Below are 9,715 nucleotides of genomic sequence, written 5' to 3'. Positions count from 1 at the left end.
TGTGGTGATTTCAATGCACACAACAGTCTATGGGGCAGCAACCATACAGACAGTAACGGAAATATAGTGGAAGAAATGCTGGAGGAAAGAACACTAGTATGCCTTAATGATGGACATGGCACAAGAGTAGATGTACACAGGGGGAAGGTTTCATGCCTGGATCTGACATTAGTGTCAAACTGTTTGGTTCATACATGCGAATGGTTTGTTTTGAATAACTCCACAGTAGGAAGTGACCATTATCCAGTGCTTACTAAAATGAATACTAATGTATATATACAGGAAGGAGGTGCAATAACCAGGTGGTGCTTTGCTAAAGCTGATTGGGGGAAATTTAGGATATGGTGTGAGGAGTCGGTACACCTGCTAACATCAGAGGGAAGCATAGAGGTCATTACAAGCCAAATAACGCAACATATTCTAAATGCAGCAGAGAACAGTATACCCAAAACAACAACCAAGGGTAGGAAGAAAGTGGTGCCATGGTGGAATGAGGAATGCAGCAGGGCTATTAAAGAGCGAAATAATGCATTTAGAGAATTAAAGAAAAACATGACACAAAATAATGTTATAGAGTTTCAAAGGAAAAGGGCAGCTGCTCGAAGGACAATCAAATACACACAAAAAAGAACATGGAGAGAATTTTGTTCTACCATTGGCAGAGGAGTAACATTAGGTGATGTCTGGTCCATGTTTAAGCGGATGAGTGGGAAAAGGAAATCCATTAAAATTCCAGCTTTGGTTGATGGGGAGAGGCTGGCAGTGACAGATAAAGAGAAGGCAGACATGTTAGGAAGGACACTTGCAGCAGTACATAGCGGGGAACATCTCAGTGATATTCATAGGCAGCAAAAACAGCAGTTACTAGCAGAGAATGAAAACGTGAAGGAGAAGAGACAGGATAATAGGTCAGCTCTTGATGTGGAATTTACAATGTCAGAACTCAAAATAGCCTTACAAGGTACAGGTTATACAGCCCCAGGACAAGACCAGCTATGTTATGCTATGTTTAGACAGTTGCCTATGGAAACTATGACAATGGTGCTGAGTCTTTTCAATGAAATCTGGAGAGAAGGAGATATGCCAAGTTTGTGGAAAACAGCAGTCGTGCTACCATTCAATAAGCCAGGGAAAGATACACCCTAGTAACTACAGACCAATAGCTCTTACATCACACCTATGTAAATGGATGGAAAAGATCATTGTCCGTAGGCTCTCACATGTACTGGAGCAGAAAGGGCTGCTGAGTAGTTTTCAGAGCGGATTTCGTAAAGGGCGGTCCACAATAGATGCTTTAGTAAGAGTGAGTAATGATGTGGAAAAAACATTGAAAATGAAAGAGATAATGGCAATAGTGTACTTTGACATTGAAAAGGCGTATGACTGTATGTGGAGGGATGGGTTACTGATCAAATTGAGTAGAATGGGTATTGGAGGGAGAATGTACAATTGGGTAAGGGCCTTTTTAACAGACAGGACATTTAGAGTAAAGGTTGGAGCAGATATTTCCAACTATTTTGAAATAGAAAATGGTATCCCCCAAGGGAGTGCAGTCAGTCCAATATTATTTAACATCATGGTTAATGACATATTTACATGTTTAGACACATGCATCCAATCGGCTCTATACGCAGATGATGGGGCTATTTGGATGAGGGGAAGACATGCCCCATACGTAATGGAGAATATAGCTAGAGCGATTAAAAAAGTGGAGAGGTGGTCATATAACTGGGGATTCAAAATGTCAGAAAGCAAGTCATGCTACATGGTATTCACAAACAAACGCAAGATTGATGGCCAACAGCTAACACTATATGATCGTCCAATGACAAAGGTGAATGAGTTCAAATACCTAGGACTGTGGTTTGATAGCAAATATACATGGAAAATGCATATTAAACAAGTGGAAACAAAATGCAAAAAAGTATTAAATTTATTGCGAGCTGTAGCTGGATGCAACTGGGGCGCAGACAAACAAGCATTAATAGATATTTACAGATCAATTATGAGGTCCACAATAGGCTCTGGTTGTATAGTGTATGGAGCAGCAGCAAAAACATTGCTTTTAAAAATGGATAGAATACAATATAAAGCATTGCGGTTGTGTATTGGAGCGATAAAGTCATCCCCTATCAATGCAGTTCTGATAGAAGCAGGAGAGACGCCTCTGGAGATCAGAAGAGAGAAACTTGCTCTGTCATACTGGGTCAGGCTACAAGGAAGTGGAGAAGAAAATATCACAAACAGAATATTACAGGATTGCTGGGAATATGCAAAATTCCAGGGACGTGGGTTTGGCTGGACGAGTAAGGAGAGAACGAGGGCATATGGAGTGGACAATATCACGTTTGCTAAAGCAACCCCATTTAGCAGCGTTCCCCCATGGCTTTCCCCAGAAGCTAAAATAGATATGAGTATTGTAGAAAGGAAAAAAGAGTGGCAAGTAAATGAAGTGGGAATTAAAACAAGTATGTATCTGAATGAAAAGTATTACAATTGCCTACAAATGTACACAGATGGTTCTAAGAACAAGGAAGAGTGTGTTGGAGTTGGTATATACATCCCAGAATTTAAAATATCTATTTCAAAAAGAGCGTCTGATCAATTATCAGTGTACACAGCAGAAATGCTGGCAGTAATAATAGGATTACAGTGGGTTGAAGAGGTCAGACCAGATAGGGTGGTGATGTGCACAGATTCATTGTCCATATTACAAAGCATACAATCAACAACAACTGCCAGAGAAGACATTCTCATAGAACTGAATCATAGCCTGTTAAGACTTCACAGAGGCGGTATAGATCTGCAGTTCTGCTGGGTGCCTGCTCATGAGGGGGTGAAAGGGAACGAGTGTGCTGATAAATTAGCAAAAAGTGCACTACAAAAGGAAATCACATTACCAGTTCAACTTGGTAAAGGAGAAGGAAAAGCAGTCATTAAGAAGAAAGGGATGGAGATCTGGCAGAAAAGGTGGGAGGAAGACCAGAAAGGCAAAGAGTATCACAAAGTACAAAAGACAATTACAATTCATATTTATAAAGAAAGAAACAGAAGGGAGGAAATCACGATAGCTAGGCTCAGAATAAATCACACAGCATTGAATGGTACGCTGTATGTCATGGGGAAAAGTGACAGTGACAAGTGTGGGAGCTGTGGAGTAAAAGAAGATGTAGAACATATCTTGATACATTGTGACATCTATAAAGCTGAAAGAGAAAAACTAAAGGCTAAAGTTTTAGAGGCAGAGAGGGAATGGAGTGTGGTTGGTATTTTGGGAACAAAAGGAGAGGGAGTAAGAGATACCAGAAAGGCACTGTTTACATTCTTGAGTGAAACTGGGGTAGGAAAAATAATTTAACATTAGGTCAAGAAAGAACATAGATTTTTATTTTTGTTTTATTTATTTCATGTTTTGTTTTTTGTTTTTTGTTGATTTATTTATTTATTTTGATTAGATCATAGGTTAAAGAGTTGGTATGATATGATGATTCATACTCATGTACAGTAGGTGGCGGTATGCACCTTTTAAGTTGTTTGCAATCCGCCAAAAAACGAAGAGAAGAAGAAGAAGAACTTCCACATGTTGTCAGGAGGTGGGATCGAACTGCTGATCCTCTGATTTGGGTAAACTATTTAAAAGTATTTTGAGAAAGGGCACAGTCCAGCATGCATGAAATTAACATTTGCCTCCTATTTACTTCCCTTTTAAGCAAGCTAATGGGTGAACACAAAAACATTTGCTTCCATTGTTGAAGCAAATTAATCACATTGAGTTGAACTTTGTTAAACTTCCAGGAGAATCCTGCATCAGGCACTCAGCTGTGATGCAAATGTGCCCTAAATGCCCTACGGATGCAACAAGCTGATATTGTGGTACCTTTCCTCAAGTACAATATTGAATACAGTAGTATTTGTGCTATTGCTTCTTTTACTTAAGATAATGATCTTGATACTTCCTAAGAAATGAACCTCGTGTTGAGATTGTCAGCTGTTGTTTCCAATTTAATTGTTAAATCCAACATGGACATTAAACCCTTTAAAAGCTCTTAAAAAATGATAATTTTAACATCTTCAACTATGACTGAAACATTTAAAACAACTATTAAACGAGCCATGTGTTTAAATTAGTCTTAAAAAACAAAACTAAAATCTAAATAGTTATGGATTGATTTTCTGTTGAATATCTGATCTATTGAACATCTAATCATATACGCCTAGCATCAATACAACATACATGTAATAATCAAAAACAAAGGATAACTCCAGAGTATAACAGATGGCTTAGTGAACACCAAGACACATAAATGGTGCATTGAAAATATTTACTTTATTTCATGTGTTAATACATAATTAGACATTTATATTTTCATAGAAATAGCATATATACCATGGGTGTGAACAATAGCAATCGAGTCATGCTAGCCCTCATGAACAGGTTTTATCCCATGAACATCAAAATGGTTCAAACACAGACGTCATGATTGTACATAAAACACTGACTCCATTATTCTGCTGTAAATCCATGCTTCTTGGTTATTTGCTTCGACATCAAGGACAAATATATACCATAAGTAAACGGCCCTATTCTTTACTATGTGTAGGACCTCAGGGTGAATGTTCAAGGCTCTCAATAGTCACTCGTCCAGTCATCCACAGTACAGGCAAACCAAGGTGAATGAGATGACGATAACCACTTTTAAAGTCTTCAATTGGCACATGACGATTAAGAAAGCATTTGGTTACAGTTTGGGGTTTGTGAGAGGTTCAGGGGTTTATGGTGGGTCTGATTGACTTTGTATGTTAAGACTTCAATGATTGAGTGCCTAAAACATCAATACAAGTGAAATACTCTTACTTTGGAGAGACCTTAACCCAAGCTTTGAAGAGTAGGGGGGCTAATAACTTAAACATATCATTGAAAGATGCCTTCAGGTACAAAGTTCAGAGTTATTGATGAAATATTTATTTGTATTTCCCAGTCTACCACCAAACTGCATTCTCAATTACGTTTCAAGGACAACGTATTTTCTTTCGAGATAGTTTCAAACACATGGTTGACATAGGGTTAGGGTTAGGAAAACACCAAACACCACAAAACGTATTTGTTAGGTTCAGTAAAATAACATGGTTTGGCTTTAAATAAATACATTTGTGACATCATTTAAGTTACATTCACTTTTGGTTTGACATGAGACACAAACTCTAGTCTGCAACATGACTTCCTCGTCACGTAGACACTTTTTTACGAGGCGTCAAATCCGGTACAATATCCATTCAATCCAAAGATAATTGACAATGCAGTTTCATTGAAGAGAAACATCATTTTCAGGCGGTCATAGTGATCATGTCTGTAATTGTTAGAATTTCTTCCAATACATTTATGTCTATATTACTTACACATTGGCTATAATTATGAACCCCTATGTTCAGCTTTGGACTCACTGTGCCCAGACGGTTTCACTTACACCTCAACTTCAAAACATGTCATCAACTTGGAGCTATGACACCCAACTTGGTGTAATGATCTCCTCTGTCTCCATGACCGCCAATTCTATTTGTATTCCCTCTGACTCATCTTCCCTTCTCTCTTTCTGTCTTAAGGTGTCTCTCCCTGTCTCAGGCTCAATATTAGCAGATGCCTCATTGGATGTTCACCTTGAGCAGCTGTCGAGTCTCAGATAGAAAGAGACAGATCTGTCTGGACCCTTCTGCTGCTTCCCCCTATGTGTCATTCTGGACGGCAGCCAACCCGAATGCATGAATGAGTGTTTAAGCTTAGATTGAACCGATACAGGAGGCATTCAAACTTTAGATTCAATAGTATTACAGTTATTGAGCACATTCATACTTTTATCTCCCTCTTTATCAGATGAATGTTCAACGATCCAGATGCTGCTAACCCATATAACAAGTTCACCGTGTCATGCCTTTGGAAAGTTGATCAACAGCGCTTGTTTCCTTTGATCAATCAACAAAAGAGAGAACAAAGTCATTCTGATTCCAGATGATAAGAGAGGATGCAGACGCAAAACAAGGAGGGTGACGTGAAAGGATCAGTCCGACCTTTTGAGTTATGTGCTTGTTGCTTGTCAAACTCTTGTCATTTGAGGAAATTGCTCTTCGAAACCAAACGACATTCTGGATGTGGTTAGTCTCAAGCCTCATCAAGTCTAGATAGTAACCTGCAATTTGCAAAACTCGAGCAAAGGGTTGAGGTTTGGCATTGAATTTAAAAAGGTGGCATTAACGTTGATTGAGGGACAGCAAGTCTTGCAAAAGTCCTCTTCAGTTGAGCATAATTGTTCTGTTTGCTTTTTTCTGGAGTGTATCTCTTTCTAGAAAGACACTACCATCTGTAGCATAATGAAGTCACAAGAAGAAATACGGGGAATACTTATGTCCGCACCCAAAATCACGTTATACCGACCCTGGAGTTCTCAGATGATGGCGAAAGTATTAACTTAAGCTTCAGCCTGATAATAAGACTGATTTGCCGAACCCTAACCCTAACCCATCAGTCGTTTAACTTGACAATGGACAATTGACGAACACCAACATGTTCAATAATCTATCTTAACTCAAAGACTGCAAAAGGACACTCCTAGCCTAATTTGCATTCAACTGGATTTGGCGAACAAGCACAGTTACCAAATGTGTGTAATTAAATGAGTGAATGAGGCTGGGATATACACTATCAAACTCATCTGTACATCATGCTGTCTGATGACGTAACAAAATCAAAAGTGGTCAGAGTTGTTCAGAAAGGCTTCACTCAATGGCGTCAGTTCTCCTGGAAGACATTACCATTGTTGCACTTTGTGATGTGAAGAGTGACAGATATATTTGTGTCAAGAATGAAAAAAATAGATAGAGAAGGTCAAGTCAAACCCTCCTTTGTAACCCCAGCACAGGTGGATAATCACAGGTGGATAATCACAGGTGGATAATCACAGAAATGTTCAGACAATTTTCCCCCAAATTCGTTGCCAGGAAATGCATGGGTAGGTTTTTGAAGCTGATTGGAGTTTACCTTCACATGCTGTAAATGATGGAGTTGAAGAATGGAAAAGACAGTTTATGTAAATGTGAGCCTTTGCTTTAATGAGGAAAGTGTTCTTGGCAACATCTGCACAACGACAATCTGGTCCTTGTCCGGCTCTCTTCCTCACGACAGAAGGAGACTAGACACTTCACAGCGATGAGGAAACACTTGCTGACTGGATTCTTTTGCTGCTTCTACCTGGTCCATCTGTGCAGACACCAACTCAAACTCCACTTCCTAAAGGACTCCTACCAGCTACCCTTTAAAAAACCTTGACATCAAATCTCCAGAGTGTACTTTGTTTGACGCGTGTTTTTTTTATTCTGCTGTGCACTACAGGCCAAGTCATGATGCCCCACTTCTGTCAACGTTGCATTCGCCTCCTTTGTTCATGTTACGTCAGATTGGATCTCTCTTCTACCAGCTTTAGTTTATACACCACCTCAGAGACACTTCCTCATTCTCCTTTTCTTTGAGACGCATTTTTATTCCGCTGATTGTTGTGTGGATTCATTGGTTTATTTTTTTCACTTTCACTCTAACTTTAAGATTAACTTAGCACCAGGCTGAATAGGCTTTTGTGTGCTTTGTCCTTAAGGATACAGTATGTCATTGTTTTCTTAATCTCTTGCATATTGTATTAGCTTCGGCTAGCTACTTAAACTAACATAAGATCTTTAAGATTAAAAATGCTGTCTGACTGACTTTTCAATATTTCAAGGTGACTTAAATAATAATAACCCTCTTAAAGGTAGGGTAGGTAAGTTTGAGAAACCGGCTCGAGATACACTTGTTGTTATATTCCATGGAATGCTCTTAACATCCTGATAGCAATGAATATCTGAAGTGCTTTGACAAAAAATCCATAAATAAATATCATCTGTGGAAGCTGTAGTACTGTAAAAAGCACGACCAATCATCTGAGCCGGCCCGGCTAAAATAACTGGATGGCCTACCTGCCTGTCAGCCTTCCATCTGTGCACAAACTTATCTCGTGCCCTCATTGGTCATGTGCGCGTTCGTGTGTGTTGGAGGAGGGGCTCTGTGAGGAAGTGGCAGATTTTCTCCGGTTGTGTATTTTCAAATTCTAGCGCACTCGAGCTGGTTTCTCCAAAATTACCTACCCCACCTTTAATCTCTTGCATATTGTATTAGCTTCGGCTAGCTACTTAAACTAACATAAGATCTTTAAGATTAAAAATGCTGTCTGACTGACTTTTCAATGTTTCAAGGTGACTTAAATAATAATAACCCTCTTAAAGTGTTGAATGGTCTTAAATAAATTATATACGCCTGAATCTTCCACGGGGATAAATAAACCTCCATCTTATCTTAAATATGCCATGAGGGCTCATTACATGATATAGTAATAAAAGACATGTAACTAAAGACACCAATCTTTAAAAGCCAAATGTCCAAAATATAGCCAAAGCTGAATAGTACACACCCAGCTTTAACTATCTCTCAAATGGTCAATGATGTGTCCTCTTTACATCTGACAATTCCTGTTCTTTTTATTTATGTTCTTATTAATAGTGTAGATAAAGTGGTCCTTTTTCCTGTCCTATTATATCTCTACCTTTCCTGTCAGCTTTCTTTAATCGATTCTTTTATTCTCCTCCATTCTGTCTATTTCCCCTCACTTGTTTACGGGGAGAAGTGTCCGCTCAAGCCATCCCAAGAGGAACAGGTGACAAATTAGGGATGGGAAGTGGATCGAAGCCGAGCGCGAGGGAGAAGAGGTGATGCGGAGAGGAAGAGGGAGGATAACGGGAGTCTGAGGGCAGATATCATGAGAAAGAGGGGAAGCTAGAAGTGAGGAAACCAGGACGGCTAGAGGGATACATGAGAAATAGAGCATTGCAACAGAGGATGGAGAAAGTCATAAATGTGAAACAGAGCGGAGGAGGGATGGAGGAGGAAAGAAAGGGACAGAGTGAAACATGGATGTCAGGGCAGAGGGTTCGTGTGTTGGCAGAGCTGATGATTGAGATGGGAAAGTAATGGCTGTCTCTTTCAGCACAGGCCGGTATTTAAATACACAACGCAGTATATAAAACCCTGTGAGTGAATATGTGTGAGTGCAGTGATGATTAGCAGTCATCACAACCAGCGAGGCATTCAGACATTTGCTCATTATCTCTAATTTGGCTGCAAGTATGCTGAGTTCAGCTTTGCAGCGTTTCTCTGTCTGACTCTTTAGTGAACTCTGCAGGGGTTGGGGTCCAATGCATTGCAATGATGTGCAGAACAGATCGTAATTGAACAGGAAGCCCACAAAAAGATAATGAAGTTTTATCTTCAGCTGAATAATCCTTTAGTACTTCACATAAAGTCCTCAATGAGCTGGTAACTATGATTATGTAGGCAATGATTTGTCCTTTAATAATAGGGTGTCAGAATGTGCCGCACATAGTAATGATATATCCATTTGTTTTTGCTTCGATATATTAGGTTGCCATGTTTATCTTTTTGTCAACAAACTCCATGAAAAGACCAAAACCAAAAATGCGTGGCTGTCTTTCAATATTACGACTTTCCTAGTTGCTCTTTGGCCCCCAGCCCAAAGACAATTTGGTACTGAGTAAGGGAATCTTTAAAAACAGCTCACAAATGTTTAACACTAGAACCGCCAACGGGTCAATTTGACCTGCAGCTGTATTTTGATTGTAT

Source organism: Trematomus bernacchii, unplaced genomic scaffold (assembly GCF_902827165.1).
Source record: "Trematomus bernacchii unplaced genomic scaffold, fTreBer1.1, whole genome shotgun sequence".
Classification (NCBI taxonomy): domain Eukaryota; kingdom Metazoa; phylum Chordata; class Actinopteri; order Perciformes; family Nototheniidae; genus Trematomus; species Trematomus bernacchii.
The sequence above is the reverse complement of the archived record's forward strand: the minus strand, read 5'-3'. Positions refer to the sequence as shown.